Source organism: Sipha flava, unplaced genomic scaffold (assembly GCF_003268045.1).
Source record: "Sipha flava isolate LNK unplaced genomic scaffold, YSA_version1 259_pilon_pilon, whole genome shotgun sequence".
In the NCBI taxonomy this organism is placed as follows: Eukaryota; Metazoa; Arthropoda; class Insecta; order Hemiptera; family Aphididae; genus Sipha; species Sipha flava.
The window spans coordinates 662,416-675,482 of NW_020272920.1; the positions used below are offsets into that span (position 1 = coordinate 662,416).

General features: G+C 25.9%; 1 protein-coding gene across 1 annotated transcript in view; it reads left to right on the forward strand.

Moving 5' to 3' along the window:
- LOC112684961 (neuropeptide F receptor-like) overlaps positions 1-13,067 on the forward strand; it is a 127,401-nt gene that overhangs the window by 47,238 nt on the left and 67,096 nt on the right. Inside the window, exons 2-3 of the mRNA XM_025556707.1 lie at positions 11,537-11,702; positions 12,514-12,598. The gene's annotated coding sequence lies outside the window, so the exon portion shown is untranslated. The remainder of the gene's footprint in view (positions 1-11,536; positions 11,703-12,513; positions 12,599-13,067) is intronic.

A 13,067-nucleotide genomic window follows, 5' to 3' on the forward strand; every position in this document is an offset into this window, starting at 1 on the left:
AACCTGATCAAATTACTTATTAGTTATTTTACATCGATAACACTATTTTAAATACTTATTTTTAACACTTATTAAATTATTATTAATTATTATTAATAATTATATATTTTTCTATTTTTTTATTTGATTATTATATGATTTTTTTAAAAATTATTAATTTTAAGACAGTGGTTTCCAAAATGTAAAACGTTTAAGAATACAATTATTTTTGGGCGAAAAGAGAACGTGGACAAAAAGAGGAAGGTAATTTTTGGGCGAAAGGAGTACCGCCCAAAATAAGAAGTAGGTATATTCTTCAGTAAATACTATGGTATACACTATTCATAAAAAAAAGGTTAAAATATTATATTATGTAAAACTAAAAATAAAATGATATAAATTCCAGTTTTCGAATATTTTTGATTTTAACGTTTCGTATCCGAAGTATCTTATTTAAATTAAACTTAATTTAAATTACGAAATTAATTAAATTTCACCTAACATTTTGTAATGGTTTCTGAATCGGCTGAAATACCAAACACCTATATTTCAAAACTTAAAATTCGAATCGATCTGTTATTCCTCCGGAGTTATGGTCCAAATAACTGTATTGACAACGGTGGGTTGACTTGTTCGACATTCGAAATTAACGAAAACCATGAATTTTAGACAACAGCACGGAAAACCGTTGACCACAAAATTCGACTAAGTTCAAATACCACGGTTTTTTCAAATTGTTGAGAATCTTTTTTCCATTGAAACCTTTTAATATAATTTCTCCGAATTGTTTAAGGTTTGGTAGATATTTGTAAGACAATTATTAATTTTAATCAAATACGCATATTTGCGTTACGTTAAAGCATTATATGTTATATTTTTGTTGAAAATATTTTATAATCATTCAATAAATACCTTTAAGGTCATTATGTTTATTGTTTAATACGACAAACTATATTATGTAACTAAAAATTCATAAAAGAGTAATCTAATCGCATTATTTCATACTGACCAATGATTATGCGTAATCAGTAGCGTAGATACAATTCTTTTCTGGGGGGGGGGGGGGTGTTTAAGAGTAAGTTTTTGAGTGTTCGTAGTATATCTTAAAACGAGATCATATATAATATTACATTTAAAATAGTGTTATTATGTCCCGTATTAATGAAAATTATTTTGTTATTCAATTTTTAATATATACCTAATCATAGTAAAATCAAAATATTTTACTATAATATATAAATATTAATAAATAATAATCAAATATCATTAAAAAAAAATCTGTGGGAAGGGTGGAAGCCCCTTACACCCTCCCCGTATCTACGCCACTGTGCGTAATCCATCATCTATCATTAGTGTGATAGCATAAACTTCTAATTCATCAAAGATTATAGTCTTTCAATATCATATGTTATCTACAACTAGAGAGAAAATCCCCAAATAGTGTGCCACCAGTCCTCAAAAAAAACCTCCCGAATATTTCCTAGTCAAAAAAACCGGTTACGAGATTCGTTTGGATTATATAAACTATCAAATATATATCTGTAAGATATAGTTTGTCTAAATTCTTTTTATTTTTAATTTTTGTTAATATTTTAAGTTTTATAATAAAACTTGAAAACAATTTCCACATTTTACTGAATATAAAAAGTAAGTCCTAGTGTTAACTAATAAAATTTAATGATACTTATAATAATCAGACTTTTACGATGATATGTTTATTAAACACGGTAAATGATATGAATGATTCAACTGGAAAACTAATTTCACCTTTTATATTATGTTTCAACGGAAAGAAAAGTTCTCTTCGAGTATGTGTATTTAACTGTTGTTTGATTTTCTAGTCGTATATCCTCAAATTATTTTTGACATTACGTAGATTAATTTGTCTAAAGTTCAGAAACCTATATTTTTCGTAATTATAATAATTGTCGTATATAGTACGATAATACGTTAATACCTCTACAAAATACTTTATTATGTTTTTATTGTAATTAATTTTTTGGAATCAAATGAAACATCGTTTATTTTTATTTTTTTCCTGTACGAATAAACTCGTCCAGTACAATAAAGGTAGCATTTTCTATGAAAAAAAAAAAAAAAAAAAAAAAAGAAAAAAAAAAAACGTATTACATAGAAACACTTTCATTTTTAAAAAAATAAAACCAAATTTAATTGAACTAAACGATGTATGAAATATCAATAGGGTACATTTACAATACTCCCGTGATGAACCTTGCAATGGGCAATGTATTTTTCCATTGCTATATAAAAATGTAACCTGCAGAAATAAGTATTATATTATATAATTTATGACCGTTTTTCATTGAATACGTAATTTTTTATATCAGACATTTATAACGATATACTTACAGATGTAAGTATGTAGATATTCTATATTCTGTGGAAATAAAAATATTTCCTATTATTTTTTTTTTGTCGTAAGAATTAGAATTTATAGCGCTTTGTGTAATCACATGTTATTACACATTACCATACTAACATATATGAGTGTGTAAATCCACATAGATTTAAAATTATTGGAATAAATTCTAAGCTTTAATTACATATACCATTTATATGTAATGTATTATCATTACCGGCTAATTAGACGACAAAACCGTGAATCATCATTACGAATAAACTTTTTATTTTTATTTTATTTTATTATTATTATTATTATTATTATTATTATTATTATTTTATGTATAAAATAAAATTGATTACCGCATGAAACTCGAAAAATGTTTGACTTGATAATTAATAAATAATCTATGTGTCTAAATAGAATCACTCTTTTATATTCTAGGGCATAATATATCACTGTAAATTGTATTTGCAATAAAATAACTTTTTAATTGTATTATTATACAAGTATGTATATAGGTTAAACAAAGTTTGTTTTACTGGTGTATATTCAAAATCTGAGAGCTGTCAAATAATGAATAAAGAAAAATCAATTGTTCATAATTTTAGATTCTGAGTCTTTACTCAATAAGTGCACTGATTTTACAATATCTTTTTTTTTGATCTTCTGCATACAATTTTTCTGGTAGTATTTCAAAAGTTTTCGTAACATTGAATGGGTTTAAAATTATTTGGTAACGAAAAGTAAGATAAAACCCACATGTTTATTAACAGTTTTCATACAAACTCAAAAACTTTTTATTCCCCTCAATCAAATGTCTTAATTTTATTTTATATTATCTATCTTTACTGAAAAGGTAATTATGTTAAATGTTTGATATGAGGCTTATCATAAAACTATAAGTATTACACAAATAGCACTATAAAAACAGTTGTTTAACCCAATTAGTTTTTATTTTTATATAATTATTTTATTTAAAATATTACTTGACCGAATTATAGAATTGAATATCCATTTGGAGTCTACCCAAATTTGAATCATTTTGATAGTAAGCTATCGATATTTATACAAATCCAACCTTCTTACATTTTATAAATTATAAAATATTATAAGAATATAAATTAATTAAAATTAAATTCCATAATTCATCATATCTTTCAAATGTCTTACGACTGTCCAATTAATATAATTATAAAGTTATCAAAATATTTTTTAAATGTTTTAAAAACAACGTTGTTACAATATGCATAGCTGTACAAGATAAATAAATCGAAAATTATTTTAAAAAACACATTGAAAACAAAATAATTTAGATTTTATAAGATTAGAAAGTAGTTAAACTTTAATCAAGTTGAAGAATTATCCATGTAATAAATTTGTGTTTATAAGGATAATACATTATAATACGTTTTGTAATACGTTATAATACGTTACAAAAAGTCATCGAAATATTAAGAATTAGACGGTAAGAGCTGTTAATGCGATTATGGCCATCGGATTATTTTCACATTAGTTTGCATGTGTCTAATATGTATTATAAAATGTATGTTTGTTTTTTTAAAATAAACAATGTTATAAAAAAAAAAAATAAGAACTATTATGAGTTGGACGTGAATAATAATAATAAAAATATGATCTGTCAGTAATGAATACACAAAACAACGATACATTGTCTTACTTTATTCAGCGAAAATAATTTCTTCTTAATTGGCCGTATAAAATGAAATATTATTTTACAAAGGTACCTACTACGTTTCCGTACTTATGTAAAGAAAAAAAAAGTTTTCGTATTTATAATTTTTGTTATTATTTTTTTAACTTTTTATTTTTACTCAGCATAAATAGTATTAATTTCTCATTAGACATTTACAATGATATTATTACACGCTTAATAAGTCTTGAACTCGTATTGAGAAAGAAATAAATAAAAATAAAATTGTATTATTTATCAAAAATATATTGACATATTTTTTTCCACACCAAGTAAACCTTTTTGGTTCTTAGCTGTTAGTGTCATAAAGACTTTTATTTCCCCGAAAAACGTACACCTACATGTTACGAATAACAGACATACCTGTTGAGTTTAAAACATTTTTTTTTTTTATGATAAATTCTTATTGTTAATAAACATTCAGGGCCATAATTTCTGCATTCACACGTCAGCAGTTGTCAACAGTTCAAATAAGTTAAGTCAAACGCCTACATCCAATATACCTGTGTTGTATTTTAATGAGTTAATATACTATATGTAGGTACATATCTTACGAAGCAGTAAAAAAAACCCTACAGTGTCAAATTCAAATGTCAAAACCAAATGTGCAGTATCGAAACATGGCTTAGAAAAGCGAATTTTACTCTAAGCTCAAACTTTTGTTATCAGCTTTTAGACACATAAAAAACTCGCATCTAGTAATAGGCAATAGAGTAATCGCTGTTAACAGAAATATAAAACCGCTCATGCATTAGACCCGAACCGGCCGGACCGACCGAATAGAAAAAAAACAACCTGCCGATTTTATATGCGAGTACATACACTTGTACCGAACCGATAGTCCGACCTAAAATTTGGTTAGGTTTGAATTTTAACCATTCAAACATGTTTGAATTTTTTGGCCAAAAACTGGCAATACTACATACTTTTATAGTAATATTTATGAATTTTGTTACTAATATTGAAAACAATTTTATCTACCACTCACTCATTATCGATCACTTCACATTTGGTGAAGGTATGTGAAGGTTATCGAACAGTCGATATGGACTATGGTTTTATAAGCGCCAGCTGATGTCCTGATGCATGTTGTACATATAATACGTGATTTAGTATTATATGGACAAAATTAAATACATTAGTTTTGTTCACAAATCGTTTTAACTATACGCTCTCGACGATATATAATAAGTTATTATTACTAATAACTTAAAGGTCAAAATTCAACAGAACTACATTATAGTGTGTACAATTACTGACATTATATTATTAGCGATGTGAACCAAATTATTTTACAGATGGATACGTTTTATTCAATAATCAAAAACAACGATATGTACTAGGGATGGGCAAAAAACATTGATTTTTTGGGTCGATATATCAATGTTTCAACATCGATGATTTGTTTTCGATTAATCGATTAAACATCCATGTTTATGTTAGAAATTTCGAATTTTTTTTTTTTTTTGTATTATTTTAGTATGCAGTATACAAAAATTGTTGTACAGTATACACTATACAGTGTGATAATCAGGGCTCGTAAGTTCATACACTAAAAAACGCATAAATAAGCATGCAATAATACACTAACATTTGATCGAATATGCATTAAAAATCCTTAACTATGCACAAAAAAATAACATTTAAGGATTTTTTAAAATAATAAGAACTATCCAATTATATTTTTAAAAGTTATATTTTTTTTTTCGGTTACGTTTTATTAAAATTATAATTAATGAACACACGTTGTGACGAAAATAGATAGATTGCAATGGACATGTCAATAAGAGGAGAGTGGTAGTGGTAATAATATTATTTTCGTGGTACTGCTTTTAACTTATAAAATTTAATGTCATTAAAAAATAAAAATATTGATAAAATACTAAGATTTTATAAACAAGTTTGAACAATTAAAAAAGTACGAATTCAAAAATTTATTGATCTAATTTTTTTTTTGACTTCCACAAAAAATAATTTCACTGAATTTACAAAAAATAATACGTACTAATAACTTAAAAAAAATCAACTATATATGCCAAATATATCCATACACACAAAACATGCAAAAATATGCTCTATTGAACTTTAGATTTTTATTACCATTGTTATGAAACAGATTTTTATCTCAATTAGCATATTTTCCGATGTAGCAAAGAAAAAATGCAAATGCAAACTTTGAGACCTAATTATAAGTATTTAATATGTTTTTAAAAAATATAAGTTAAATCTTAAATTTATTATTTAATCAAGAAAATAATACACTGTACAGATAATTTGGTGTGCGACAGATGGCAGCTCTAGAGGGAAAAAACATTTTTTCGATGTTTTTAAACTTCGATGTTCTTAAACATCGATGGCTTTTCACCCATACATCAAACACATCCATATTTTAAAAATCGATGTATCGATACATCGAATATCGATGTTCAAACAATTTTGCCCATTCCTAGTAGGTACGATTAATCAGATTCAATTACTGTTATGTGAACGTAATCTTACCCTACTTTCAATTATTAATTCATATAAATAATGCACTCATTTGTTTTTTTCGTATATTTAGTCAATTTTGTTCATAGCCATAGATTCGTGAATATTTTAAAAAAAATAAAAGCTATTTCTAAAAAAGAATTATTTTATTATCAATTTACTTTTTTCTATTTATCTCAACTTTATAATTTATATTCACTTTTCATGCACTTAAATTTATTAGTACACCGAATGATACTTAACTTTGAAATTATTCAAATATTTAATATACTGGGTTTTACTGAGATACATATAGACAGGTACGGTTAAAGAGGGAAGCTGGGAGGGCTAGAGCCCTGCGATCCATAATTCTGAGAGGAACTGTCGTCTCAGCCTTTATACAAAAGTAGCTGAATTACCCGCCGATGCCGGATAACAGTAAAGAAATTAGATTGTTGTTTAATTAAATGAATAAATAAATAATAAATAATAAATAATTTATTAAATAAATATAAATTATCTATATATTGTTATAATAATATGCAATTAATGTTTAAGAAAAACATAAAATGGACAATTATTTAATTTCCTATGTATTAATATATATATTACATTTATAAATATACGCAAGATATTTACATTCGGAAAAACTGCTAATATTTCAATCAATACAAATAAATAGATAAGCAAATATAAATTTCAATGAATTTTTGTATTATGATTATAGAATTTTTTTATAAACTATATTCGTTGTATGGTATTATTTGTATTTTTAATTTTTCAAAAAATCTAATTCTGGACATTGGAAAATAAAGTTGACCATGACTAAATACAGGCAAAGGTAAATACAACCCTATTTTATCTAATGTATGACCTTGTGTTTTCTTTATTGCCATAGCAATAGCTATTCTTATCGAAAATTTATGGCTATTAAATGAAAAAAAAAGATTATATGTGTTCAAATCAATTCTAGGTAATAAAATACACTAGTCAGTTTCTTGACCAGTTATAGATTCTAAGTTTAAAGAATAGCCGTAAATGTTTTGTATAATAAATCTTGTATTATTCATTAGATTGAACTCTACAATTAGTAGGTAAGAATTATAAAATGTGGCGTAGTCAATTCGAAGAAAATTTTATACGGTTTTGAATATTAAGCTGTCTAGAGTCATGTGGGACAATTGGTAAAACTTGTCTATAATCTCCTCCGAAGACAATAGCTTTTCCATCAAAGAAAATATATTTTTCCATTATATATTTTAATAACTGATTAACAACCATTAATGTATACGCACTTGCCATAGGAACTTCATCCGAAATAATTAGTTTTAATTTTTGAACAGTTATAAATAGTGCCTCTTTGTTATTAACTTCCAAAGACGAAAATGTAGTATTTGGAATTTATCAAAATCAATAGTAATTTAAATCTACGATGTACTGCGAATCTTCCGTGTAATAACATTGATGCTATTCCAATCCAAGCAACCGAAATTACAACATAACTAATTTCCATAAATTTGTTAATGAGGCATTTGTAGATGTATGTTTTCTCTGTACATTCAGGTCCATCAATAAAATATGCAATATATTTTTTTGATTTGATTCGCTACTTATAATAGCAACATTATACTTTGGTAAACAAAAGTCAATGACTGTCCATGCAATTTTAATTTTGCTAAAATATCTGATAAATTGTGATCATAAGCAATAATAGCATTAAAAAATATTATAAAGTTTTTTTTCACTAATTTTATGTTTAAATGCTTCCCAAAAAACATTACCGTTATAAGATCTTTGAAAAATAAAAATATTTGCAAACATTTGTTCATTGGACAAATGTATTGCGAGTCGTACTACTTTCATATTATATGAAAATATCCTATAAGCTGCTTCACATAGTCCAACTTATCTTGTATTTCAATAAATTGAGACTTCAACATAATTTATTGCATTTTGGTCAATAGTAATTTGGATATTACCACAGTCATGACCTTTATACATATAATATTGGTAAGTATTTAATACTGTGGACACTTGCACAAATTTCTACATTAATATGAGCTTCAACGTACTTTAATAAAAAGGGATTATACAGTTTACATATCTATTCGTATTATCAGTATTAATATATTTTCTGTTCACTGTTTAACTTATTATTCAGTTGTTATCTTTTCTCATATACATAGGATATCCATTTTAGTTTTCTTTTGTAACACTTGAAAACAATTTAGGGAATTATTTTTTACACTGGCCATTCTCCATGCATACACTCTTTAAATTTATATTCCTGCAAGCTCCATGTATCATATATCATTTTATTAAATTAATAAGTACTGAAAAATGAAAATTTTAATATTTTTACTGTACCAAAATATGTATAAGTATGTATAAACATGTATAACTTAGCCAAACAAGTGTAAGTAAAGGATGCCTGGATCCCATAAACCCCGGAGCCCTCAAAAGTTCTCACTGGCCCTGCCTTAAGGCATTCTTTATTTTATTTATATTTAAAATATATTTTATCAACCAAAAAAATATAAAATTGTGCTGTTTTAATAGTAAAATCGATGAGGTGTATATAAATTCTTACGTATTGCAATTTTCAGTCCATATTACGTGTATATTTATATATATAAGTATATATAATATGAAGATTTTGTTATTTATAATTTCCAATTTGAACTAATTAGTTCATAATTTTTTTTTTTACCATTCATGATTGTATTAAATTAATAATCCTGATCATAACAAACTAAATAGTATATTTTTTATGGTTTAGTTTATACAATACTCTATACACCAGTGGTTCCCAAACTTTTCCCATAGCGGCACATTATTATTAGTTTTTATAAGTCACGGCACACTTTGGATAAATATTATCTACTTATCGAATAATAGGTTTATAATGATTGTTATTAGGTAATAATATTATTATCTCTCGATACCGTTTTCTCGATTACGTTTAAACCACACCACGACAAGCTAAATTTTATTGAATTTTTGCGACGTTTGTTTTATAATAACTATAGATAAGTTTTTAAATATAAAAAGAAAAAAATGTTCTTGATTTGGCAATTAAAATGGTAAATTATATTAAATCAAGAGCTCTTAAAACACGAATTCTCAAAAAAATATGTGAAGAAGCTGGTTCTCGTTATGAAGTTTTAGTTTTACATACTGAAATTCGATGGTGATCAAAAGGTAAGGTTTTAAACAGATTTTATGAAATGAAAAATGAATTGTTGCAATTGTTCAATAATGAAGACCCAAACAGCGATTTCGTAACTCAATTAAATAATCCATTATGGTCTGCAAAACTTGCTTATCTAGCTGATATTTTTAACCATTTAAATATCCTTAATTCCAATATGCAAGGTAAAGATGAAAACATATTAACATCATCTGATAAATTAAATGGGTTTTTACGAAAAATTAATCTTTGAATATCACACGTAGAAAAAAAACAACTGCAAATGTTTCCATTAACAGCAAATATTGAACCAGATGGAGAAATAACATCTGATTTGATAAAAAATCATCTTATAATTAAAAAAAAAAAAAATGACAAAATATTTCCCATCTTTGGTTATTGACGAATATGATTGGGTGCGCAATCCTTTTGCTGTAACATCAGATGTAATATCACATCTAGAATTAGTTGAACAAGAATAACTTTTAGAACTTCAATCTGATCGTTCATTGAAATTAAAATTTAATGAACTTAAACTGTTTCAGTTTTGGAGTTTTATTAAAACTGAGTATTCGATAATTACAGAAATTGCAATAAATATATTATTACCATTTTCTACAATAGATCTCTGTGAACTTAGGTTTTCCGCACTAAATAATATTAAAAATAAGAAACATGAACGACTTTTATCAGTTGAACAAGAAATGCGAGTATGTTTATCGTCGATCCCTCCTAGAATTGAACTATTATGCAAACAACATCAAGTACACATTTCACACTAAAATTTATAATTATATATTTTTTTTTTTGTAATTTTAAAGTTAATTTTTGTATTAATTATTTTTATTTGTATTATATATTTTAATATTTTGAAAAAAATCATTTTATGATTTTTTATAAAAAAAAGTTCAAGTTGTGGCGGCACACCTTTCAAATTTAACGGCACACTAGTGTGCCGCGGGACACCCTTTGGGAAACACTGCTATACACAGTTTACTGCATCCTTCATGGATGAGTAACTCTGAACCTCAGCTTCACTAACCATTTTATGCGATCCTGGCCGTTATTTATATTATTTTTTTTTTAATTATTTTTTAAGTAACTAATTAATTTAATAAACTAATAATTAGTACGTATTTATAAATTATGTTATGATCAATTATTATTAAATTTAAAATTAAAAACTATCTTAAACTATATTAATACACCGAAAAATTAATACATTTTTACTAGGCACCTTTTGAAAGTTTATAAGTATTGAAAACGGCCTTCGTACAAATTTTAGCTACTTATCTCCGATATACCAATAACATAAATACATCACATAAATAATTGAAAATTGATTAAACTTAATATTTAATTTAATATTTAGTTAATATTTTAAACTTAATTTATGGTACATTTTTTTATAAACTAATTAAATTTTGCAATTTGTTTTATCTGCGAATTTGTAGATGACGGTGTACGACGACTAACGATGGCACGATGACAAGGGAATTATTGTCGTGAACCCAGTTTCAATAGCGTCTATAATAGGTGGATTATTCTTCCCGGTCCCTTAGTCCAACAAGTCAAACTATTACATGTTACGATTGAACAAGTCGGACGTCAGTTTCACTGAAACGGCAACCGTCGTCGAAATTACTAAAATAGTATTTCCATCGAAATAATTATTTATAGGTTTTATATTTTGTGGCCTTAAATTTATAATAATAAATTAGAAAACACTATAACATACGACTATTTTCAATAAAAATAAAAATATTTCTATATATTTTTAAATAGTTATTATTTATAAGTATCTGTTTTATTTTTTTTTTTTTAGGGAAAGACACAGTCTCAAAGTCTCCTTTGACGAGCCGCTCTGTGGGTGTCGCGTTGACGGTGCGCACTGCGGACTGGTATTCGATCAGAAAAGATTGACACGGCCGTTGACGGCCGTTACGATAACGGTTGCCACGCGGTCCGCGTCACTTTATCGTAATTTATTTGTGAGTGACAAGTACTTTATTGTACGTTTTTATTGTAACTAGTGATAAGTGTGCGTTGAAATATAACATGAACTAAATATTATTATCGCATGCATTTATAATGCATTTTTTATAAATCCAAATGTACTTCATGACGTAATAACTCGTTTAAATATAGTTGGAAAAATTGAAATGATTTTATCGAACGATAATATAGGCCTTTTCAATGGTGCAATTTCTAAGATATTTCTATGGAAAGAGGGGTTTACACTGGGGTACACGTAAAAAAAAATCGATTTTGGAAAATGTTTAGCGGGGAAAATGGGGTAAGATTAAGTTCGGTTTATGAGTATGGTTTACGAGTAAAATATTTAAATTTTTTATAAGTATATTATTTATACATAACGCATATTGGAAAACAACTTAGCCTCATTTTAAATATTTATTTTAGTGGATAGAGGGTCAAATATTCCTAATCCTCCCTAGTTGTTCATTGGGACTGAATTTTCTGGTATGAAAACCACGGTTTTTTTTATAAATTATGTTAAATTGAAAAATTACTATTGTTAAATAGTATTCGTAAATGCATGCAATCGTATTTTCATATTATTAAAGATATTCAACTGCGATGTAAAAACCTAAAAACGAGATACAATAGTAAAACAATACAATTTTAAATGTCAAATTTTGGAACAAATACTTGACTTAACAAACTGATCAAGTCGATCAGAGCGTTTCTTTAGTTTTATTTGTATAAAAAAAAAAAAAAACCGTACAGTTACAGATATACATATTAAAATTACAATATTGTATTTGTGATTATTTGTTTTAGCTCAATATGTTATGCATGTTTATTGCGTACGAAAACATGAAAGTAATTTGTCATTGGAGGGAAAGTTGGCAGAAATAATTAACACGTGAGTATCATAAAATGTAATGCACCGTTCCGCCGTTATATGTTGTTCAATTACGATATTTTTTACTGTAGATACATCAATTAAGAATTATATTGATCAATATACATGAGTAGCTTCTATGCTTTTAATATCAATCAATACTTCGATGTACTAATGTACTATGTAAAATAATAAAGTATTCTGTATGATAGTAATGTACTATTGTATAAAAATTGTACTACATATCAATTGTTTCATATCGAGTTACAATTACAATTTTTGATCAATGTTTGAGTAATTTTTTTTAGTAGAAAGGTTTAGTAAAATAATTTGAGGGAAAAAAATTAAAGTGAACGAAAAAAATTTTTGTACAGAGAATTATTAATCATTCTTTTTTCTTCAAATAGTATTTTAATTTTTTTTTTTTTTTTTTGTTTTTTTATTTTTTTTATTACACAATCTGTAAATATATTATTTTTACAATAAGTGT